Source organism: Mus caroli, unplaced genomic scaffold, assembly GCF_978045245.1.
Source record: "Mus caroli unplaced genomic scaffold, Mus_caroli_1 scaffold_3, whole genome shotgun sequence".
Lineage (NCBI taxonomy): Eukaryota > Metazoa > Chordata > Mammalia > Rodentia > Muridae > Mus > Mus caroli.
Genome location: NW_028227258.1, coordinates 86,765,333 through 86,791,330, shown reverse-complemented (window position 1 = coordinate 86,791,330; position 25,998 = coordinate 86,765,333). Strand labels below are relative to the sequence as shown.

The following is a 25,998-nucleotide window of genomic DNA, read 5'->3' as shown; positions in this document are numbered from 1 at the left end:
ATAATGCAAATTTCTTATGGCAATTCTTTTTATTTCTTACCCTGACTAAACAGAACTCAAATATAAACAAAAATAAATAACGACCTCTTGAACATGCTCTTCTTCTGGCTATAAAGTTCACATAAATTAAGTGCCTAACTCAATATTCACTTAGTGTTTAATTGAAGAACATGGCAGTTTTCTTTTTGATTAGCATCTGTGAACTCTCCTTTTAATTTCATCAATATAAAAGTAAGACTTTTTTCTTTTTAATTATCTTAGAAGTTCAAGTAAATAAGCTCTTCAGAACACGCTTCTGTTCTCTAAACTTACAAGACCACTCTGGACTATGTCTACTTGGTGTGTTCCAAATCCCTCATCCTATACCCTTTCACTTAAAACCTCCAGAATAGGTAAGGTTCAAAACAAAAACATTGTTCCTTACTTGATGTTTTTACATCACAGCAATGTTGTGTGTACTCTAAATGTTGATAGAATTTGTAGTAGCAAATAACAAATTGCCCCTGGCTCTCTTATTAAACACCAGGTGCTAAATGATCCTAAATTTCTCACTCAATGATGCTATTAAACTTTACCTTTTACTCCTAACTGATCACAAATACAAATGGTCTTAGTTGTAAGAAGGTAACGGAATGGCTATCTATATAGTATTTAGAGTCCCTTCTGTAACCTTCACTTCGTAAAACTGTTAATTCATTTCTAAGAACACCTACAAAATCTCAATACTATCAAAGTGTTAATTTTAGCATGAAAAAAGGCATCCTTCAAAGCATGTGTATTTTTTAATATAAAAGGCACAGTATTACTCAAAAATTTTTGGAATTAAATTAAGAAAATCTTGCAGCAATTTAAACTGCCAAAGAGAGCCACTGCTGCCTAGAGGCCAGGTCTGACTCATTTAACATTTTCAAGAACTTTTTGCTGTATAACCTTACATAAGTATGAGAGAGCAGCAAGGGTGGAACATTTTAGGGTTTTGTCATTCCTTCAATCCAATAACAGCTGGATTCCAGGTCATCCAAATTAAGACGGAATGGCTGAATAAGACAAGAAAGAGCCATTTAAGTGCCAAGAGTCAGATGGCAAGTTAGAGAAACCATGTTTTCTACCTCTATATCATCTATGGGTTCTAATTATCCAACAAAAATTTGTACAAAGTGCTGGATATAAAATGTCTAAGTACCAAAGAAATGGTCTTCATATCCCCCTTTCCCTCTACCTCCTGAAGTTTAAATTCCCTAAAAGATTTATCCATTTTCCGATTTTTAGTACCTGTCACTGAACTCTCCATAGTCTAAGTCAGCAATAGTGTAGCTAAGTCAGTCAATCCAAGCCTTTGAAAGTGAATGGAACTGCAGGAACAGTCACTGAAGATCAGACAGGAGCACTCCTGCTTCCAGTAAGCCACACCTACTTTAAAAGACCAGTGGTCACAAGTTTCCTAGTATACAAGTCTGTGTACCAGACTGTGATAAGAAAATGGCCTGCTATTCCCCTGTCAAATTCAGTCATAGATCCTCAATTTGAACAGCTCCCAGTACTAATTTTGAGTGAGGAATTATGACATATAATACCAGGTTATAGGTAATTTCCAACAGTATCTGAAGAGGAAATGGAACACTTAAACCACCAATTGAAAATAATCTATTTCACTGATCCAGAAAATTTGCTCATAACATAGAAGTGGCCTGTCATTTCTGCTGTGTGAACTTCCCAATAGATTTTAAGTTTAACCCTCTTATTAAATAACAATAATTGTGCCCCAATGACCTTGACATTTGGGGGAAAAATTGTCTGTAACTGCAACTCTAATGCTACAAGCCGGTTTTTGACCATGAACACCATTTTATTGAAATGACTAAAAGCCTGCTATCTCCAGGGAGCCAGCCTGAACTAAACTGCTAATTCCAAGCAAGTATGAGTTCTGTAATCTTGAGCAAGTAGCTTAATCTCTCTACATCTTATCTTCCTTGTTCACAAATTAGGGATAAAAGAACCTCCTATGGTGGTTGCAAGGACTGTAGGTGAGCATGTGAAATGCTTGGTCTATACAATGGCCATTCTAGATCATTCCAAAGTACACAATCTCACACATAAAACACACTCAACTACTTCATAGGTGGATGAATCAAAGGACCATTACTATGGGTTTTCAAGGGGCCATTCTGACTGAGGAAAGGCAGGTTAATTTCCAGTGCATGCCCAATATTTCAGTATAAACTAAGGATTATAAAAATCCTTGTGCTCTCTTTCATTCCTATAGTAACACCAGATTCTTAGCAACTGTAATAGGAGATTAAGTTCAAATCACTTTTGGGTAGTTAAAAAAAAATGGCTTCCCATACCAAATGTAAAGGTGGCCTTGAAAAATAGGGCTAATATTGTGATGCCAGCCAAGGTGTGTTTTGTAGCTTAAATAAAATGCCTATGTTTATATAAAATTGAATTATGAAATTCATTTCAATTGCAGCAAATAAATTCATTTTAATTGCCTTAATAGAAGTACTTTAAATTTTATTTTTATGAATGTGTATAAATATTCTACTGCCCTAAATCTGAAACACACAGCATTTTAAATGCAATGAAGTATAAAATTACACCATCTTCTATATATTTCAGAAGAAAATTTATATAGTGGCTTAAAATTCTTAGTAATACCACCTATTGTAATAACCCTAACACTCTATCAACACATAAATAATTGCTTAATCTCCTGCAAACTGCATTATGCAAGGTAAATATTAAGTTTTTATTGAAGATTCAAATAATATTCAGACTATCATTCAAAAAGTACCAAGTAAGCTTACAACTTAGCAAAAACCATGGTTAATAATAAACCTTACCACATCATCAAAACTGAAAGCAAACACAATCCTCTACTGGGAAGTGTACTGGTACGGACACAGATGAGTAAAGGCTACATACATAGCTCAGAGCTAAGACAGAAGTGAGAAGGCCTTGCTCGGATAACGTTTAGTGAGACATTAAAACATTGTTAAATCAGTACAGAAATAATAAGCTCCTGCTGTGAAAGTGTCAATAGTATGTAACTGTCAATAATATGGGGAAAGAGTGGAAATCTACTCTGGTTTATTGTATTAGTATGCTGCTGAGAAAAATTACAGAATTTTGTCTTCTAGAGAAAATCTAGCCTATTAGATCCTTAAAATTTTATTTACAAACTTAAAAACATTTTTAATCTTCGAAGTGTCATATGTTCAAAAAAGTAAAATATTACCTTAAATCCCTCAATTTTATAAGGTTTTTCAAGACAGTGTTTCTCTGTGTAGCCCTGGCTGTCCTGGAACTCACTCTATATACACCAGGCTGGTCTCGAACTCAGAGATCTACTTGCTTATGCCTTGGAAGTGCTAGAATTGAAGGCATACCCTACCACTGCCCTGCTTCAAATATAACTTACAAGAAGTGCAAAATATAAGTTCCTCTGAATTTAGAAAGTTAGTTTCCCAAAATCATCTTCTCTCAAGGTTGTATTAAATCCTGGGTATAACCACAACCAACCAACCAACTAAAACAAACAAACATAGGAGAGGTTTATACTCAAATCTTGGCTCTAGACCTTCCAAGACTTTAGCAATGCATTGTATTCTTCTGAGTCCCAAGGAGTAAATTTACTTCTAGTTTTTGGTGTCCTTAGCTACAAGGCAAGTGAAATAATTGTTTTGAAGTTAAAATCTAAGGGAAGAATAGAGTCCATAAAAACCTTCTTCCATATCTATATTTTGTTATAATGAATCTTATTTGCTTTTTAAAAAGGCAGTAGCAAGGTTTCTAAAATGCTAAGTTACACAGAAATTTTGCTGTAAAAGAAAATAAAACTCCCTTATATTTCCACAAAATTACTTATTTAGATTTTAGAGATCTCCAAGAAACAGTGCCTTTGTACAACTGACATTAAAGTTCTGGCAGTGACTCCTTTATATCTGTCCGGAATTCCTCAGCTGTAAGGAAGAAGATGCTTCATTCATTTCTATATTTCTGCCCCTGTGTGCTGGCACTGTGCTTGAACATATGCATTTATTCATTCACTCTGCAAATAGTTACACTCACTTTTTGCTAATTAGTGTAAGAGGCAGGCTAAGACATAACAAATGAGAAGGCCTTGCTCAGATAACTTTTAGTGAGATGTTAAAATATTGTTAAATCAGTATAGAAATAATAAGTTCCTACTGTGAAAGTGTCAATAATATGGGGAAGAGTGAGCCGGGCGTGGTGGCGCACGCCTTTAATCCCAGCACTTGGGAGGCAGAGGCAGGCGGATTTCTGAAGGCCAGCCTGGTCTACAGAGTGAGTTCCAGGACAGCCAGGACTACACAGAGAAACCCTGTCTCGAAAAACCAAAAAAAAAAAAAATATGGGGAAGAGTGGGAATCTACTCTGGATTAGGAAAGAAAGGTTCAAAGAAAGCCAGGCTTTGAAGGGATTGGCCACATTCAGAAAGTGAAGATGAAACTAGACATGTGGAGAGTTGGAATTTGTAAAATTGTCCCCAAATCAGGAAGAAACTTATCTGAGGAAAAAAGGTGATAGCTGAGAATAAGTTTGGAGACATTCAGAAAATTGAGAACAAATTAGTAGCATTAAACAGAATAAGAAGATAGTGACATTTGTAGTGGTCAGTGTTTTTCTTACATAAAAGAATCGAAGTTTGGACACAATATTAAAACCTATAGTGAAAATACATGGATTAATTATAAGCTGATCTGTTCCAGGTCATATGACCTTGGGAAAGTCACCTAACCAATCCATTCCTTTTCCATTCCCCTTAGCCACTCAATTATTCTACCAAGACTAAAGAGATAAATAATATATAGACCCTGTTCTTACAGACTACTCTATAAGAGAGAGATGGCTCTGTAAGGAAAGCCTCCAAAGTCCTGCAATGGTTAGTGTCTGAGAGTTGATGCAAAGCTCTTTAAGGGAACAAATGTGGGCAAAGAGAGCTGCACACTACAGGCAAACACCCGATCTGTGAGCTCTAGCTAGAGCCTGAAGGATGTTCAAATGGAGCAGTAACACTGTTCATCTCAGCAATTCCACTGTAGTGACGATGACACGGGACAGTATGATGGGCCTCAGAGATACAGACAGAGTTGGAGTAGGACTAAATCAAAGACAAAACCTTTTTTGTTTTTAAAAAAGCCCTTCCATAACCAACACAACTGCATGCCACCTTATTTCATACCTTTCTCAGCAAACAGCAAATGTCCACACTGTCATCTAGAAAATATATTCGCATTCTTGCTTTACCAGCACTGGCTTACATATGGCCCACTTCAAAACCAATTAATCCCAGATAATTTCCCTTTTGTTAGTGACTTTTCCCTTACTGTGAACTACTCTACGTGTGGTGTTACATTATTCCTGATTTTGCTTCATTTTATGGAACTACAACTCTCCATTTTCTTTAAAAGTCCCTTTCAAACAAGACCATTTTAACTGGTTCTTCTGATCCCAGAAACAGCTTTGCATTTAAAAAAAATTAATATTAATCATGGCAAGCAAAGCACATTCAATATATAGCATATATACTTACAATACATACTATGTATTTATATTTTAATTTACATAGTAAGCCTGCATTTCTTTCCATTCAATACAGAAGCACCATTTTTATCATTCATTAAATAAGAATGAATTAAAACTCACCGATGATGCCAAGAAAAGAAAATATACAAGTGTATGTTTTACTGTCTACACATGAAGAAAGTGAGAGAAAAGTAAAAACCTGACCCCCCCACCCCCAAAAAAGGGTCACTTCTTGTAATGAACATGGTACAATTTCTCCAAGATTCTGCACTTAATTTTCACTTAATGAAAGCATTAATATCTGTAAAGTAAGTTGTGTGAAAGTTTCACCCATAGTTTTTGAAAACGGTAAGAAAATAGAAAGGAAAAGGACTATTCTCTTAACGGCAACACTGAGCTATTCCTAAATATTATCTATCCTTTAAAAATGGCGCGTGGAAAGTGAGTGTTATCATTCAGTAGACCCCAGAAGAGGGGGTAAATATCTAAGCTAAAGCGATCCTTCCTGTTTTACAGAACATCAGAGAGAATGCTTTGGCAAAGCTTTCACTCCATGTCAACAAACCAACTCTCTGCACCTCACAACCGTTTCTGACAAACAGGCACACTACTTTGCAACTTCTTCTATCTGCTTCCAGTTCTACCACCCACCTCCCCACTCTTTCTTCCTAAACCGACAACTCTGGTCAGAAACTGGACTTTCGGAGGACTAGACTCTGAAGATCTGTGTGACCTTGGGCACGTCATTTGTTTCCTCAGTAGTCTCATTAGCATCCCAAAGTGAAAGCGCTTCGAGGGCACTAGAGAAGTATACATCCATCTGACGTATTCCAGTCAAGAGGCACAAACCTTCCTAGTTAGAATCACCTCCTCAGAGAGGAAATTGGAACTGAGTCGGAACTGTCAACACTGTCTCTCTTCTTCCCTCAAAGGGCATAACCCCAGTCACACCGGGAGTCGACTCCCGGGCACCCACGCTCCCTCCAGGCCTAGCCAAGCTCTAGCCTCACCTGCCCCGGACCTCACCCCACCACATCCGCCCCCTATGTCGGTGGAGACCCGGGAGGCCGACCTCACCCTTCCCCTCCACCCAAACCCACAGCGGACTTCCTGGAGGCGCCGGGCCGGGCTGGGCAGGCGGCATTTACAAACCCAGCTTTCCGCAGCTCGCTTAGAGACCTCGCTGACGCCCACAGGGCCCCGCTCCCCACCCGTCCGCCCCGCCAGCCAGAGCCCAGCCTCAGCACCTCCGCCTCGGTCCCCGCCTGACCCCAGGCCGCTCTGGCTGCCCACGGAGCCGTGCGGACCCGAATCGAGAAACCTCGCCTTACCGGCAACTGAGGCACGGACTTCACTTCCCACCTTTGGAGCCCTCTTCAACTCCCGGATCAATTCACTCCGGCGACGCCGGAAGGACCCGAGAGGAACCAGGCGTTGTCCGGAATCCTGCCCAGCAGGAGTCGCGCAAGGCCCGATGGGGATTTGTAGTTCCGCCCTCCATTTCCGTTAGCACTTCCTGCAATAGTAAGACTACATTTCCCAGAAGGCTGTGCGAGAACGCCTTAAGCAATAGGTGGGGACACTTCTAGCAAATCAGAAGAGAGTTCCCTGTCTTTGAGGGAGGGGAGGAGATGAAGAGAGAGAGGGCCCAGAAGCGAGGGAGGGCGGGGCCGAGTCTCACCTGCACCAATCAGAATGAGAAGGTAGCCCACAACGCCACGCCTACCGATGGGCGGTGCCCTCGGAAGGGTGTAAAGAAAAGGGAGGGGGGCCAGAGGTAGCAAGCGACAGGAGGCTGGGCTGAATCCATGGGTAGGCGGGGAGGAAGCCTCTAGGGGCTAGACCGGTGGGATCCGCCTACTCCGAAGCAACAGTACCCCCACACCCCCAAAGGACAACCCACTCCCGTGTTCACTGGACCAGCCCGCTAAGAGAGCTAAGCGGGACCTGAGGAAGGGCCAGGTGCGATGCCAGAGGGGAGAAAGTCTGAAATGAAGGGGTCAGAGCACCAGGAACTAATAGACCTAGGGTACCTCTCTGCGCCTAGGCTGCGCAGATGGCAGAGGGAGGAGCCGCAGCCCGAGCTTCGGCCAATTAGAGGTGGGGAAGGCGGAGCTTGAATCTCAGAAGAAGCCTCAGATCAGCCTAGTCTGTAGTTTCCCTGGAGAGAGGCTAGAGCAGCATCCCGAGCAGTCTCAGCCTGCCCAGCATCCTCTCCAGCATCCCGAGCTGGGATTGCAGGTGTGAAGGAGGTAAGCGTGGGTGCCACTTGCGGGCTACAGCACAGCGACCTGGGGAGGAAGGCATCTGACAATAGGAACGCCTGGATACTGGAGGAAAGAGTGCTATGTTGACTTAGGATCGCGGTGCAAACCTTTTCAGTACAATTACGTACAATTACGGACTTTGGTAGAGAGAGAAAAAAAAAAAAAAGGTAACGCTGCCTGGGATATTAAGGGCGTGGTTAAGGATTTTGTTTTGAGTTGCACCATTAAAACTGGTCTGGGAGATCGCAAGATTGAAGAAAGCCCTGCTAATTGAGTACCAGGTGGATGGTGTCAAGCTAGATGCGTAGCTGGTAAAAAGGCAAAAATGGCATTGATAGAGAATCACTTTGTAACTGTTTCACTAAGAAAATAACTTTGTCCTCTTCAGTGCCTGCCACTTGTGTTGGTTTATCAGATTGTCCTGCCACGGACCTGCTATCCAAGACAACCGATTGTATTGCAGGGTCTTTGGATTGCAAAGGATATGGGTTAAAGAAGCAAATAATAAGATAGGATGGGTTCCGGCTAAACCTATCCTAAGTATAACTTTTACCAGCATTAATGAGAAAATAAATTGAAACGGGTGGGTATTTGGCTTTTCCTTCCTGCTGGCGCTGGAATATTGAAACAAAGACCTGGGTTTAGCCTACAACAGGAACATATGGTGTACTTCCTCGCTGCTTCTTATTCTCTCATTTGTGTCCGGTAACGTTTGCTCGTGTTTTAAAAACAGGAGTACAAGGGAACTGTGTGGAGGAGCTTTCCTCTATTGAAGAGAGTATGTGTGAAATGATAACCTTTAGTATTTTATAATGGGCTCTCATTTTAGAGGTATATAGTATCACACAATAATAGTTCATTCTCATTGTGTGTATACTCTTTTGAATGCTAGTAAAACATACGGGTGGAATTATGTTGTAATACTTGTTATGTTAGGTAGTCAATCCTACCTTTGCACCTATGACAGATTACAGCCTTTTGGGTTGGAAAAGTACTAAAATTCTACGTGCTTAGTTCATTTTTTTGTTGTGAAATAGTGTCCCAGATTATATGCCTGTTAGTCATGTAGCATATTGCAGCATACTCTGCTCTGAAATGGCTTTCTTGTGGCAGTTGACTATTCCATAGGGTGCCAGAATACTTGAGATTATTTAAAGAGGGGTCAATAAGATCCAGAAATCACCTTCTATTTTCTTCTTTTGTCATACTATTCTGGTTTACTGCAAGATTTTGAATTTTGTTTTTGCAGTGACACAAGATGCCTTCTAAAACTAAAGTGGCTCAAAGGTATTCTCTCCATTACTTAAGGTTCAGTCCTACTAAGTGCAGATACTGATGAGCGATGCCCACTACTAAATTAATTAAGTCCTTTTCTCCCACATTCTCATACACCAAAGAACTGGGCAGACAGAGAAATCTTAAAAAAATAAATAAATAAACAAAACCAAGAAATATCTAGGCTTAGATTAAGCAGATCATGTAAGTATGCGAAAAAGCTACAGAAGCCACTAAACTTAGCAGTGACAGTAAGGATGGATGTTATCTTTGGTACTACTAGAAGCCTATTAATCGGCATAGCCATCTGGCTGATGTGATCTCCAAATAATGCTTTTGGGAGAGAAAATGTGATCTGGTGGTTTAATAAAACTTGGAAAAGATTGTCCTTGCCCTTGTTATGTGTGACTGTAGGTGCATGGTCCTGAGTCAGTCTTAGATGCTCAGGCTCTTTGCTGATTCACTTGGAAACTGATTACCTGTTGTCTCTGGTTATTCCCTCCACAAAAAAGATAATAGTTAATTATGTGACTGGCAATGAAGGTCTTTTAGAGCCTTTGAAAGAATTTGATGGAAATCAGTAAATAACAAAGAAAATAAATGGATAGAAAACAATTTACATGAAAACAGCTGAAATGAAGATGATTTTTAAATCTCATCTAACTACATAAATAGTAGGCTCTGAGATGTCCTAAGACTACAGACTCATTAAGAATGAAGGAGATTTCAATTTTAAAATGCCTAATATTCCCCTGTTTGTGAGATCAGATCCATTTAGGAAAGTCAGTGGACCGAGTTCTTGTGTTGATTTGGGAATAAGAAGACTTGTGTTTCTATATGAGAGCAAATTGTTAGTATATCATACTTGGACAGTTATTTTCACCTTGAACTCTTGATCTAGTTTAATTGACATTTATATCAATTTCAAATAACCTGTTTTTCCCCTTGGTTAGTGTTGAGAAAGGTCATTCAATTTATATACAGTATGATATATGAAATAAAGCAGATTATTTATCCTGCTGGTCTATCCAGTAGAAACTGCTCAGGGGATGACTCCCTTTTAGTCAAAAGACTTGGTTGATTTCAAATGGCATTGTCTTTTGGACCTCTCTTTAAATTTAAAATTCTGATTCTAAGTCTATGGAGTGAAAGTAAATTGACTTGAATGCATTTCTAGCAGGAGGTTTGGAGGCTGTCCTTGACACAACAGAGAAACCACTCACAGGTTCCAGATCAAATGGTTTGGGAGTGAACTGGAAACAGGGAAATAGATATTTATAAAAATGATTGAGAAACATACCCTAGACATCAGAGAAAAGATACTTAATATTTTGTGTTAAATTCATGTAATACAGAGTACAGCCTTCCTTTTTCAACCACTAATTTCTACAGACCTATATTCAAAATGCGAACATGACATTTTTTGCACTTGTGAGTCACTGAAGTCATTAATACATTAAATTTTAAACAGTTATAGGTTATAAAGACAGAACTAATACATTTATGGTATTATTTGGAGAAAAATTTTAAGGGAAGTCATAACTAAAGTGATATGTATTCCCTTACTTAAACAGACAATCAATTTAAACAACAACCAATTTATTTAGATTTATCAAATTTTTCTAAGATTAAATACTGGTTTGGGAATCTGGAACAATTATTTATTCAAATAAGGATTTGTTTTGCTTTTTTACTTTTCCAGCTAACATTTTCAGTATTCCATCCTTAAAATTTGGGTAATTGTGGTTTTATTTATTTTTTTATTTATTTTAGGTTGTACAAATAATTGTTTTTCATAAATGTGGAGCAGTATATTTTTATTGTCATGGTCAGCACTGGTGTTCAAGGCTAGGCCCACACATGCATGATAGACAAGCACTTACCACTATTAACTATTAACTATTAACTATGAACTATGAACTGTTAACTTGCTAGACTTGGAATTTGAAATCTTCTCAGTCTTTTGTTTGTTTTTGTTTCTTAAGGTGTTACTAATTACTTAAGCTGTTTAACTTCTCCAGGAGTTGAGTTTTGGCTCCCACACTCATACCTAGGCTTCCATCTTAGAAGGGAGATCATTAGACTCCCCAGACCAGGGGGGCTTAGCTTTCATCTCATGTTGATCTTGAGCAGATTCTATCAAGGTCAGTGGACAGAAGACGCACTGTGACTATTGGCTCCATTAGAAATGTTGCCCAGTACTGTAATCTATACAGTGAGATATTTGTAGTTTCATAAATCAGACAGTTGATCCCACCAAATGGTTACTGTACAAGTCAGTTATTTTGAAAATGGCTTTGATCTGATTAACTATTCAGAAGCAGTTATTGGAACCAGATTTTATTCAGACTTTGAAGGCTGCAAGATTTTGTGTACAATTTGTAAATTCATTCCAGAGGAAGGGAGTTTAGTTGAGGAACATGGCTCTGCCAGGAGATGCTGCAAAGGTAGAAGAGGTTTCCCAGCCAGGGAAGCCTGTGGCACCTCCATTTGCCATTAAACCTCTGAGGAATAGCTTTGCTAATGTCTTCCCTTTAAAACCAAATTCCATTGTGTAAATGTCTGAATTTATTCTCCAGTTTCTCTAGTTATTTTCCCCCCTCCAAAAAAATAAGAAAGAGATCCTCCCTCATTATTTAACCATTTGTAGAGTCATAGCATCGGGCCTTCGATACTTTTAACTTGGCATTTTACCAAAAAAATTACTCTGGTTCGTGTCAGAATTAATTTAGTAAGATTTGTATCTCTTATTATTAGTCACTTGGTAAATGCTCATTAATTATAAACTGCCATTTGATAATAAAATTAACAACAGCAGCTATTTAGCTGGCTTTTGTTTCCTTATAGCCAATGCTTACTAACAAACTGATGGATATAAGTGATGACTAATCCTCCTTGTTCCTGTGACATTCACATGCTTAGCACTGTGATTTATATTGTTAGCTGAGTTCATAAATGTCTCACTCATCAGACATTCAAGATCTTTAGGACTAATACTGAGTTTCATTGTTTTTTATATGTATGTCTAGGGCCCTATACATAATTCATATTTAATAGTAATAATGTGTTCAGGTTTTTGACAAGGTATTGTATCATTTTATGAACAAGTTCAACTAGAAAATTCTCTTTTCTTAAATTTCTGATGTAACACTGGACTCAGCCCACTGATTTGTCTACTCTGTGTTCAGAATAATCATTGTTGTTCATTTTTGGATTTCTAAATGAAGAGAGAAAATATTTTCACTAACTTCAGCCTAACATAGTATATGCTTTCATTCAGATTTTATTCATGGGGTGCCATTTGAAGATATTCCACTCTTTGCCTCTAGATTCTGCTGTTTTAAAGATGTCTTTACCCAATCCTACCCCCAAATAAATGCATGTGTGTTCATGTCTATGTGTTTGTGTTTCTTTTTTTCTTACCTGTGGAAATACTTACTGAAAATTAGATATATATAGTATAAGGCTTCATCGTGACTAGAATTTACTCTCTAAAATAGAACATTTGTTCTATTTTACCAAAATGGTCACATTAAGAAGGCCATCGTAAGACTAATTTAACCTGAATAACACCTGTGTTTCTAGCCTTGGAGTTATCATGAAGCAGGGACAAGCTTTGAGACCTTGCTCAGATCTGGCCAGTAACATTTCATTTGGCTGAGGAAGCTTGTATGATATGTTAACTCAGTACCATTTGAGCCCCCCTCTGATTTAGCCTACTCCCCTCTTGGCTTGTACTTAATGTGGTAAGGCAGACAGAGAATTGACTCTGGCTTAATAAGCTCATTTTTAAAAGTGTACTTATTGTTTTTCTCAGACATATCTCAACCCAGAGTTACCAGGCTAAGAGGTCAGTGAGCACCTCTCAGCTGTCGCCCATTTTTCTCTGAGCATCTTGTTTCTACTGTTGTTTTTCTTTTCTGAAATGAGCAGAGATCACTGCAAAGCTTCCTATTTTTCTCCACGTGACCTTAGTTAAAAGCATAATAAATGATTGATATGTTTCTGTATTTCATTTCTTTTGTCCTTTATTTTAAGATAGCATTTCATGTTCTCAATGCTGGCCTAGTACTCAGTGTGTGTCGGAGATTACCTTAAACCCATGATCCTCCTGCCTCTATCTCCCGAGTGATGGATTTATAAGCATGGGATAGCACACAGATGTCCTTTGTTTGATAACTTAAACTTTGTTAGGTTATAGGTATCTTAACTGTGTTTGGATTGAAGAAATAATTGGTTTTATTTTATTTTATCATCTCTTAGTAGGATGCTATTATGAAACATTATATGAGGTATTATGCTGTTATAAATTATAATATTTGCCACTCACTTGAATTAAGCTAGCTATTGAAGCATTTAATTATTGTCCTCCTCACAGAGCCGTTGAAAATCTTTGAAGCAAACAATGTATATGTCATATATTCAGCCTTCTGGTTAAGAAGCCTCTATTTACCTACATAGAGTCTTTAACTGTTTACATATTTTAGCTGGCTTTATCTGTGAAGCAGTTTAAATCATATATGATATGTACTACCACACCAAAGTTGTATGAAATAGTCTTGCAGCTGCATAACAGTGTTGTATTTTTTTGTTCCAGGTAACTCAAGACAACTTAAAAAACAGTGGTGTTTTACACAAAAGGTGCATACATGAAATCTGTCAGAAAAGGCATTTGCTTTAATTTTCTGTATGTGTTTAAAGTTTCTGTGTTCCTATAAAGAACTAGAGCCACTGAGGTGGTTGTGTTGCTAACCCACATGACCTAGGTTGGGCTTCTGGAATTCACAGGGTAGAAGGAGAACTGACTCCTGAAAGCTGCCTTCTGATCTGTCTATACACCACACTCATGTATGTAACTAGCTGTGGAGCCAGAGCTGACCTTGAGCAGCTCTTTCTCCTCCTCCTACCTCTCCTCTTCCCCCTCTGCCTTCCTCTCCTGCTCCAGCTCCAGGTCCTGCTCCTGCTTCTACTATCCCTCCTCTTCCTTCTCCTCCTCCTCCACTTCCCAGAGCTAGCACTATACGCTTGTTCCATCTGGAAACATGTTCCACAAAAGATAAAAGCAGATGAGACGATTGAGAAATGGAGAAATACTGCCAAGAAACAGCCAGACTTAGGAGGCAGACAAGTGGATCTCTGAGTTCAAGGCCAGCCTGGTCTACAGAATGAGTTCCAAGACAGCCAGGGCTACACAGAGAAACCCTGTCTCAAAAGAACCAGAAGATAAAAAATAAAAATAAATAAGTGAATACAGACATATTAACAACTTCAACAATTGGAATCTGTCATCTATGTAGCTGCTATTTGTCATCTGTGATACAGTAGGACTCAGGAGGGATGAGTGTTGTGGGAAATATTAAAAAATGAACCTGCCAACTCTCATTGGGTCCAAGCCACGCTCTGTCACTCTACTCACCGCCAACAACTCTCGCTTACATGCAATGTCCCACACACCCCTGGTTAGCCATCTCAACATCTAATTACTGGGTAGAATCAAGACTCTTAATGCTTAATTAGGCAATCAGATTTATGTATAAATAATAACACAATTTACAGGATGCCAATACAATAATTTCAGAGCCAAATGATAATGATAAAGCTTTAACCTGATTATTCTAACCTCTTGATAACACCACATATGCCTCCATTCTGGTTCTCTCTCTCCTCCTGAGACCCCTCCATCTCAACTCATTGCTCTGCCTCCCTTCTCCTGTCTAATCACAAACCTCCCACTACCCTAATGTGATTGGACAGAGAAAGTCCTATAACAGATGGGATTCATGTCACCTTGAACTCTGTTACTTAGATCCTTATTTTTTAAGGTGGATCAGTTGTTCTGGGGCGGGGGCATGTTGGGCGTATTATTTAGAAGTAAAGTACATTTAAATTAACAACAAAACCATGGTTGGAGTAGGGAGATGATTTAGTGGGTAAAGGACTTACTGTGCAAGCTTAAGGACTGGATTTCCTATCCCCAGCACCCACATCATGCTGAAACCTTACAGATCTATAATCTCGGGGCTGCTCCTATAAGAATGGAGGTAGAGGCTGAAGACTAACCACCAGGAGTTCATAGGCTAGCCCACTTGCAGTACAGTGCAAGGAACAAGAATAAGAAGCCCTGGCTTAAACAATCCAAGATTATGTATCTGTCCAATGACTTCCACACACTGGCACACAGGGCCTGTATGCCCCCTGCCTCCCATGCCACCACCACCATGAATATCATTTAAAAGAAGGCAAATTAATTAATAGGCATGTAAGCCAAATATTTCGCCAGGCTTGGTGGATATGCCTTTAATACTGGGGAGGCAGATACAAGCAGATCTCTGTGATACGGAGACCATCCTGGTTTACATAATGTTCCAGAACATCCAGAGCTGCATAGTGAAACCTTGTTTTCAAAACAAACAAACAAAAAACCAACAGTATTCCCAATATGTTACCCCAAGCAAATGCCTCAATTAGAAATGCTTTCAGCAGCTGGTTTTAGGCAAAATAATACAAAACATATATACATTGTCTTTGCTTGTTTGAAAAACAAGCCATCTAGAGGTGAGTAGACTGTGCTTTTTCTGTGGAGGCTCAACAATGACAATTTTCTTAAACTTTTGCTGTGAAGCAAAAAAAACAAAACAAACAAACAAACAAAAAATCCTTTTGCCCATTTGGGCAGGCGTCATGCTCCAGTAGCGGGATGAAAGAGTGAGGAATGAAGCTTTAAACCAAACAGTAAAAGCTTTCCTAAAGGCCTCCAGCATATATCCACTGTGCACTCACTGGCCTATAGCCTGTTGGGGCTGCAGCCTCAAGGGAAGATGGGGTATCCGAGACTTCAGGTGTATGAAGCAACTCAGCAGAGGTCAGATAATGGCTTGGGGGTAACTAAGTAGTATCAACCAGGCTGGCTATTAAAGCCATATTAACTTCAAATTTTATTCTGATTCTTAGAAAATTGGTGCTTTCCCCCACCTCTACTTGGTACCTTAGCAAAGTTTAACCTTTCACGCCAACTTTTTATCTGGGTAGTTAGCAAATTGCAAGTCCCTGGGCAAAGTGGGACTTCAGAGGCTGACAGTGGGGCTAGAGAGATGACTCAGAGGTTAAGAGCACCGAATGTTCTTCCAGAGGTCCTGAGTTCAATTCCCAGCAACCACATGGTGGCTCACAACCACCTGTAATGGGATCTGATGCCCTCTTCTGGTGTGTCTGATGAGAGCAATGGTGTACTCATATACATAAATAAATAAATCTTAAAAAAAAAAATTAAGAGGCTAATGGCATCTCTTTCCAGAAAGCTACCTAGCCAACAACCTACTGCTTTTCTTGCAAGTTTCACTGGACCATTTTCCATAAAATTTGTTCATTATATTATCATAATCTGCCTCAATTCTGAAAATATTCAAGAGTCTGTCTGTATGGCCTGCATTCAGTAATTTGGGTCTATAGGGCATGGTGATGCTTCAACTATAATCCCAGTATTTAGGAGGCCTAGCTAGAAGGGTTGTGAGTTTGAAGCCTGTCTGGGCTGCATGGCAGGACATTAACTCACGAAAGAAAGAAAGAAAGAAAGAAAGAAAGAAAGAAAGAAAGAAAGAAAGAAAGAAAGAAAGAAAGAAAGAAATCGTTCTCAATATTGCATGTTTTAAGGAAGAGTTGAAGGTTTGCTAAGCTGCCTGACAAAACAAAATAATCAGTTGCTCCTTAGAGGGAAACCCTGTAAGATTTGTCACTGTAGAAGGTGATGTTATTGTCCATTTCTAAAATACAAAGTGTTGGCAACATCTATAGAGTGATTACTAGTACCTGCAGGATGACTCATCTGTACAGTGACACATCTTGGCCTTAGAATTTGTGATGAATTATTCTTTCAGATGGAAAAGCCCAAGAAGAATTCCAGAGTCAGGAATGACAATAAGTCTTATTGAAATTTCCACATGAGTATAAAGACTTAATTTCACTGATGTTACCAAACAATCTTGGCTATACCATTGTTGTCTTTGTACTCCTGGTATCAACATTTTAACCCTTTTGCTTATCTGTCAGGTTCTCTTATGAGAGTCTCTCTCTCCCTCTCCCTCTCTCCCTCTCTCTCTCTCTCTCTCTCATCTTCCTCTCTCTCTCTCTCTCTCTCTCTCTCTCTCTCTCTCTCTCTCTCTCTCTCTCTCTCTTTCTCTCTGTATTTTGGGGAGGTGGGAGGCAAGAGTCCCAGGTATAATCTTATAAGTTTCTAAACTTTTATGCATTCTATGACATGGGATTGCGTACTATAGAAAGTTTAAGTGTGTGTGTGTGTGTGTGTGTGTGTGTGTGTGTGTATGCCATAATCTTCAGTCAACATAGTTAACAGAAAAAAGGCAACATGAGGCACATTACAGCTTAATATTATAATAGTATTTGAGAAACCTTAAAAGGGTGAAGTACGGTTGTAAAGAAGAATTTAGGCATTAAAATGTATTTCTTAATTGCAGGTTTGACAAGCTAACCCTCCAGGCATATGATTTCCTTTGTAAATAAAGTTTTATTAGAACACAGCTGTCCTGCCTAATTTGCATAATGCTTTCTTAATATGAATATCAGAGTTGAATAAGGGATTTTCTGCAAGCATTAACAAATCTGCTTTCATCTTAGTATATTAGCTGTATAGTCAGATGAAACTGATATCAGTTTTTTATTCCAAAAAAGAAAAAAAAAAGATATGGGGGATTCTTTCTACAATATGATAATGAATATCTTACTCAACTTCTCTAAATCTTAGTATATGATGTATAACAAATCAATCTGTTTATATTAATATAATATTTTGCTATACCTAACAGAAGTTTATGCTCATTAAATGTTACAGTGAACTGTGGCTTTGGTTCAAATGAAAATTCAAAGCTCTAAAATTATTTCCTTCTATGTCCAGGCAACTAGAAATAGTATAATTTATCTGTAAGAAATGTGAAGAGCTGCATTAAGTATAGTATAGAAATAATAAGGTTTATTTAAGACTCACCATTTGAGTGTATATGAAGTCATTATATACTTGGAATACAGTTAAGGTTATATAATGTATTATTTTAGGAAACCACGAGAATAAAAAATTTAAACGGTAAAAAGGCTTCTTTCTTAGAACCAAGAGGAAAATGGTATTTAAAAGAAATTATATTGATAACAGTATTACAAATATAAAGGTTGGCATGAAGTACCATGACTTTAAGGCAGCAGATTAGATAACTTTAATGGGATAGGCAAATAGCAAAAAGAGAAACCATGGCCGGACAATGGTGGCACACGCCTTTAATCCCAGTACATGGGAGGCAGAGGCAGGTGGATTACTGAGTTCAAGGCCAGCCTAGTCTATAGAGTGAATTCCAGGACAGCCAGGGCTATACAGAGAAACCCTGTCTCAAAACAAAACAAAACAAAACAAACAAACAAACAAACAAAAAACAAAAAAAGAGAAACAATGAAAATTAAGTTAGAACTAGAAAATCTGAAGACAAACTGGAAAAGCAAAGACATATAAACAAACTATCTTATCACAACCAAGTAGAATTTACCCAAGATTACTCTTGGCTCCATACTGAGGCTGTCTCAAGCAATAAGAAACAAAACAATAAAAAATAGCCATAATACTTTCATAATCATAATTTTAGCATGCTAGGGTGATAATTTTCTCAACTTCTTAATTTTATTTTTACTTTATTATTAAAAATATTTTTGAAATAAATTAAAACACACAAACACACACACACACACATAATTAGCCAGACCCAAATACTATACAAGTTGATGAACTTACTGCAGTTAGAACTGGCATTTTAAAAGGAAGCTGTGAAGCTCCACGTTAATTTTATGTACTTACCCACCACTAAAAGAAAAAACCCTTTTCCATTGCTTGTATCCACTTTTCCCTCATTCTCTTATATTTGTATTTCTTCATGTTATACTGTATATATAATGTGCATCTGTTTACATATATATTACTGACTAGATTCTACATGAGACAGAAAATGTCAAGTTTTTAAAAGAACAAATTTATATAAATGCCAGTGCTAAAACTATATTAATGATGAAGGATTAAATGCAGTTTCATATTTATCTGGCATGAACAAGAATATAGAACCTCTCTCAATTTGGTCGCCTGTTTATTGAATTAAAGAATCTGCTCAAAAGTGCAAATAGAAAATTTCTTGATTAGAAACAAATAATAAATTTTATACAAGCAGTTGAAATGAATTTTGTATATAGGAAACGCTAATGAACATGAACACACACACACACACACCACAACTATTAGAATAAACAAATGCAGAAAGAATTCAAGATACAAGACCAGTATAAAATGAGGTGGAATGAGGAGACTGCTACGGAGATAAAGTGCTTGATGCAAAGCACTTTGGACTGGTGCTCCAGTTTCCAGAACTCACTTAAAACCTAAGGATGGATAGTGGCTATCTAGAATTCCAGGGTTTAGAGGTAAAATAGATCAATGGATCCCTAGGGTAACTGGGTACCTAAACTAGATGGTAATGACTAGCCGTGTAGCTAGGTTCAGCAAGAATATATATATATATATATATATATATATATATATATATATATACATATATATATATACACATATTCAACACACATGCCAAAAATATATTTTATATGCTACAAACAAAATCTAAAACATTCATTTATAAGAAATATAAATAGAATATAAATACTTCGTAATACATTTAAAAAAGGAAGTGCATGACTTGGGCACCAAAATCATCAGTTAATGTATAAAACATCATTGAAAGAAAGTTAAAGATGGAAGACTGAAATTGTTAAGATGGTCATATTCTCCAAAATAATATTCATATTCAGTGTATCATGATATTAGCTGCTGGTGTTTTGTTGTCTTGGGTTTTTTTGTTTATTCATTGGTTTTGTTTGTAGATATTGGCAGCTTGGACATGGAACTTAAGTTGCAGAGCTAGAGAGATGCCTCAGCAATTGCTAGTGCTAGTACTTGCTACTCTTGCAGTAGGTCTGGCCTGGTTCCTTACACCAGCATTGGGCAGCCTACAACTGTAGTTCCAGGTCCAAGGGATCTGTCACCTCACATCTGAGGGTGCTAGGCATTCACACATACTACACATGAAATAAAAATAAATATTTTTCTAAAAAGATATAAGTGGGAAGTTGGAAGGAAGCCAGACATATAGGTTTCACTGCAATAAAATTTAGTGTACAGAAAAATAGTCCTTACAGAGGGGTTCATTTGGTTTTGAGAGTGATGGTAAGATGGAAAATGCAATACAGAAAGGATAGTCTTCAAATAAAATATCAGGACAACTAGATAGATATGTATATGCGAAAGCATAAAATTGAGCCCTACCGCATACTGTATACAAAAATGTAACTTTAAATGGACCATGAGCCTGTGTATGGCATCTTACTCTGTGGAACTCATAGAGGAGGTTAGATTGGATTAGATGGAGGTTTCTAGGGTCAGCAAAGCATATGGGAAAATATGTAAATAAACTGGATTTCATTAAACCTAAATGTATATGCTTCAGAGAACAAAAGTAAGATCTGAAGAGATACCAAAAATTGAGAAATGCTTCCCAAATCAAATATTTAAGGAAGAATTTGTATCTAAAATATTTAAAAAAGAGATGAATAAAAGTGGTGAAAAGATTTAAAAAATATTTCTTAGCCCAAACAGGATACTAAAACAGTTAGTAAGCACACAAAAAGATAGACTAGTGCCATATTCAGCCATCATCAGAGATGCTTCCTCCTACTAGAGATGGGAAAAGATACAGAGACCCAAGTCCCAAATAGTATGGGTGCACACAAACACACACACACACACAGACACACAAACACACACACATACACACACACACACACACACACACACACGAAGAGGGAGGGAGACAGACAGACAGACAGACAGAAGCAAAAACTTTGGAACACAGCTCTAAATGGGATGTTTCCATCAAATCCATCCACTCAGAACTCAGGAAACTGCCAGGAAGAGGAGGCAATGAGTGTAATCCGCAGGAGATGTTGGACATCAAGGGAACAGTGCCCTCTTAAATCAACTAAGCAAGTCATATATGAAGTCACAGGGACTGAAGCAGGAAACGCAGGTCCTGCGTGGATCCACACTGGGTCCTCTGCATGTATATTGTTTCTCCATTTAGCATTTTCATGGAGCTTCAGTGTTTGTGTACCAGTGAGCCTCTGATCTTGTGCCTGCTTTTAGGCTCCTTTCCTTCTATTGGTTTGCCTTGTCTAACTTCAATATGGTGGGTTTTTTTTATCTTATTATATTTTATTTCTTATGTTATCCCTTAGTGAAAGAAAAGGGAGTGGGCCTCTATGGCAGAGGAGCTGGAGAGCAACCCAGAGGACTAAAGTGAGGGGAAATTAATCAGGATGTATTGTATGAGGAAATCTATTTTAAATAAATTGGAAGTGGTAACATCATTAGAAATTTGGGAAATTCAATTCAGAATCAAAATGAGAAGCTGACACCTATAGAATTGATTGAAGTAAAAAGGGGCAGTAATAGTTATTGGCAAAGGTTTTGACAAAACTGAACTTTCTTTTTTTTTTTTTTGAATTTCTTTTTTTTTTAATTAGGTAATTTCCTCAATTACATTTCCAATGCTATCCAAAAAGTCCCCAATACACTCCCCCCCCCCAGTCCCCCACCCACCCACCCCCACCCCTTGGCCCTGGCATTCCCCTGTACTGGGGCATATAAAGTTGGCAAGTCCAATGAGCCTCCCTTTCCAGTGATGGCCTACTAGGCCATCTTTTGATACTAATGCAGCTAGAGACAAGAGCTCTGGGGTACTGGTTAGTTCATAATAATGATCCACCTATGGGGTTGCAGTTCGCTTTAGCTCCTTGGGTCCTTTCTCTAGCTCCTCCATTGGGGGCCCTGTGATCCATCCAATAGCTGACTGTGAGTATCCACTTCTGTGTTTGCTAGGCCCCGAAAACTGAACTTTCTATTCTGACCTCTGAGCATACTAGGCATTCACACATCCACTTTGAAAAACCCTTTGGCCATTCCTCAAAAGGCTTGCCATAAAATTAGCCTATGATCTCAGCAATAGCATTCTAGCAGTATGCCCAAGAGAATTTGGGAAACAAATCTACATAAAAGTTGATAGAATTTCTATATGGCAAAGTATTATTTGACCATAAGAATGAATGGTTTGTAGATGCTGCAACATCAGTTACAATTAAAAGTCTGCTGAGCACTGGACATATGTGCTAGAAACAGAACATGGGTACTCTAGAAGAGCAGCAAACAATCTTAGCCTCTGAGTCATCTCTACAGCCCCCATAATAAACTGTTTTTCTACCAATGATGAAGTCAGTAAATGCTTTTTCACATTTGTAGAAGACACACTCTTAAGCTCAAAGCAGAGTGAAAAGCTTTAAAATAGGGTGTCTGCATATCAAACAAATTATTCCAACCATACATAGTTGTAGTTCCTAAGTTTAGAGGTAAGGTATTCATTTTTAGTATGGGCTATAATTGAATGTGAGAGTCTTCTGTCTCAGCCTCTGGAGTGCTGTGATTACAGCCATACACAACGTTTTTCTTATGAGACAGAGTCCCATCTCCCAGGATGGTCTGTCTGAATGAGGATGACCTTGAACTCCTTGTCTTCCTGCCTCTGCTTCCTGAGTGCTAGAATTTCAAATCGATAATACTGTGTCTTTCCTATGGATGCTAGGTATTCAACCCAGGGCTTCATGTAGAGTAGGCTCACATCCTACCAAATGAGCTACATCCTATCATCCTCTTATGCAGAGTTTAAAAAATGAAGTGAAATAAAGCTGTACTGGGGTAAAGAAAAAGAATGGAAAGGAATAATATATAAATGCTAATTTGAAAATGTAGGTAGCCATGTTTATATCAGACAAGGCACAATTGAAGACAAAGAGGTTGAATTTTATACAAAGTCACTTATAGCAGTGAATATAGTTAAGATAAAACAAACTCATGATAAAGCAGAGAAGGTAACATTGGCCTCACTGCTTTGGTTAAAATAACGTAGATCCAAGTGAAATGTGGAATATGGATTTAGCAACTATTGTCTTTAAATTACTACAGGTTAGCAGTCAGCCCACAGGGAAGTGTGTCTGATTACTGAATCAAAATGCCAGTGTGCCACCATCTCCACTATGCCCAGTTGTTTTACACTTAGCTAATTTCTTGCCTGTGACCTTTATCACCCAGGGGATAGGGAAATATAAGTCCCAAGGAATGGAATTCGCAACAATGGAAATTATGAGTGAGCAATAAGAATAATATAGAACAATTATACATAACTCAAAGTGATAAAGATGGCAAATGTGCTAGTTGATCATCTTTTACCATAAATTTTTGCCTGTAAATTTAGATGAAGAAGGAGATAGTTCTAAGGCTGAAACTCTGAAGCATGGAGATCTTTGTGTCTCCTAAAGGACAGTGCATCCGCATTCACTTGGCTTTGTGTTACAAAACAATGCCGCCTTGGACATTTTTAAATCACTGTTTTAAAATCACCACTTGCTTTTTGATTAAAGATGTCACCTTTGATTAAAATACCCAGCTTCATTTCCTCTCATTGTGTTTGTGTGTATTCAGTACTCTAATTTACCCTGTTTGGAAATTTTCTCATTTTGATTTTGTATGCCTCCATGGCCACAAAGCATATTAAGACACCTGGGCTTTTCATGCTCAGAGTCATAAATCCAGCTAGCTAGCTGGCATAAATAATCCATCACTGAAAATCATCTATCATATGGAATGTGCCACAGTAATTGCTCTCGGTACCTAGACAGCATTTTTCTTAAAATATACATTAGTCCTTTGCTCAGGCTATAGCTCAGAGGTAGAGAACATGCCCAGTATACACAAAGCCCAAGGTTCAATCCCCAGCAAGAACATCAAAAAGTACATTCAACATCTTAAGTATTTACCTCTCTCCTTCTCTTCAGAATGGCCATGTAACAAAATCCTGTAACAAGGTCTTATCAGTCAAATGGATAGGGAATTCCCACAGGGGAGTTTACCCTGTGGCACAGGAACTAAGCTCCCAAATCCACCCAGCTCCCTGGATGGAAAAGTCACTGTATTCATCTGTTCATGCCTTCAGCCTGGTTCAAAAGCAGTTTTGTTTAAGCAATGTGCTTACATTTCTGTACATTGCTACTTTATATGTGTGTTCAGTGTTCAGACAAATTGACAATGATTCAGTAATAGAAAGCAAGAGAGACAGGAATGAAGAGCCGTATGGAATTAGGAAAACCAAATATTGATTGAAGTATTCTGGTAGTAATCCCCAGAGAGGCATGAGGTTAGGGTGGTGCTCAGTGAGTTAGCTGAGTGAATGAAGGACCAGCCTGGAGACTTCAAATGATGATCAGCATGTATGACGAAGAGCACAAATTCTTGCATTTCCATTGAGACAGGATGGTAACACTCTCCCTTAACCTTCCATACAACTTGTTTTGAATACACCACACACACACACACACACACACACACACACACACACACACACACACACACATATATATATATATATATATATATATATATATATATATATATAGAAGCAAAATTATAGATATTGGTAAAGAGAGTGACTTATTTTCAGAGAAAGGAAAGTAAAACTAAACTTCTGCTTCCTCCACACAGCTGCATTGACTCTTTTCCTATCTATGGGAACTGTTCATGCAGAAATGCTTGAGATGGGCAGAGGAATACATTATATGTTGCATAAGCTTTCTCTCTTTGCAGTTAAGCTCATAAAGCTGTATGAAAAGTTGTTTTTCAGCCATGAAATAGTAAGTAAGAACAAAATGAATACAAGGAAAATTAATGAAGCAAAGAGATGACACAGAACTATAGAGCTATATTCATGTTTTTCTGGTATCTGTATGCTAGACAGAAGCAGTTCTTGGTATGTGAACAGACAGTGGATACTTTTAAGGAGTCAGTGCATGTCTTGTAGGGGAAAATTTAGAAAATGGTATTGTTTTTCGAGACACTTTTACTATGACTTAAAGCACTGTGCCAATGTCTACATATATGTTATCCCCTTGATTTTTATGACTGTCCTATGAGTCAATTATTGATTTAATTCCCATTACTATAATGAGGAAAGTGACAGAAAAAAAATCCTTAGATTTCCCCTGGGATCACCCTATCATATCGATTTTATGATTGTTTCTCCCTAAGACGTGCTCCTGCAAGCTGACCATGATTTCAAAAGTAACTAAAGTCGTTGGTGAATTTCTGTAAATTACTTCAGTGTTTGCTTACATTCTGCAACTATGAATTCCTACAAGTAGAAAATTATGTGAGCTCATTATATTTGGAAGCCAATTAAAATATTAATGAAAGCCATGATATGAACAATGATGTCAGGGCAAAGGTTTCTAAAGTCCCCTTTTTGTTTTACAAGCATGAGGACATGAACTCAGTTCCAAAACCACATAAAAGCCAAGCCTGGGAGCATGGGCCTGTCATCTGGTGAAGCAAAGACAGGAAGGAAGACCCGAGGCTTGTCCACTAGCTAATCTGGTTGAATCAATGAATGCCAGATTCATTCAGAGACACTGTTGCAAATGGTAAGGCTGGTTGAGGAAAATACCTCCTGCTGATGTTTGGCCTCCTGATGTACTAGCACACAAGTACACATGCATGTGAACCTCTGCATGCATGCACTTATGTACACATGAACATGTGCACATATATAGTTCTAATTTCAGAAAAATCAAGACTCTTCTAAAACACAGCATGGTTATTTTAAGTCAGATATCAAAACTGGCAACATTGTAACTGAAACCTGCCTTACATTATTAAATAAATATGCCTAGCAGAATTTCTATTTTAGGGAAAACAATGTCTCTAGGTAAAATA

General features: G+C 38.2%; 2 protein-coding genes across 3 annotated transcripts in view; one reads left to right on the top strand and one right to left on the bottom strand.

Moving 5' to 3' along the window:
- Positions 1-7,042, bottom strand: part of Pdcd10 (programmed cell death 10) — a 43,400-nt gene extending 36,358 nt beyond the window's left edge. The window contains exon 1 of the mRNA XM_021157692.3: positions 6,882-7,042. The gene's annotated coding sequence lies outside the window, so the exon portion shown is untranslated. The remainder of the gene's footprint in view (positions 1-6,881) is intronic.
- A 600-nt stretch (positions 7,043-7,642) lies between these two features.
- Positions 7,643-25,998, top strand: part of Serpini1 (serpin family I member 1) — an 85,145-nt gene continuing 66,789 nt past the window's right edge. For both annotated transcript variants that reach the window (XM_029475432.2, XM_021158510.3), the window contains exon 1: positions 7,643-7,802. The gene's annotated coding sequence lies outside the window, so the exon portion shown is untranslated. The remainder of the gene's footprint in view (positions 7,803-25,998) is intronic.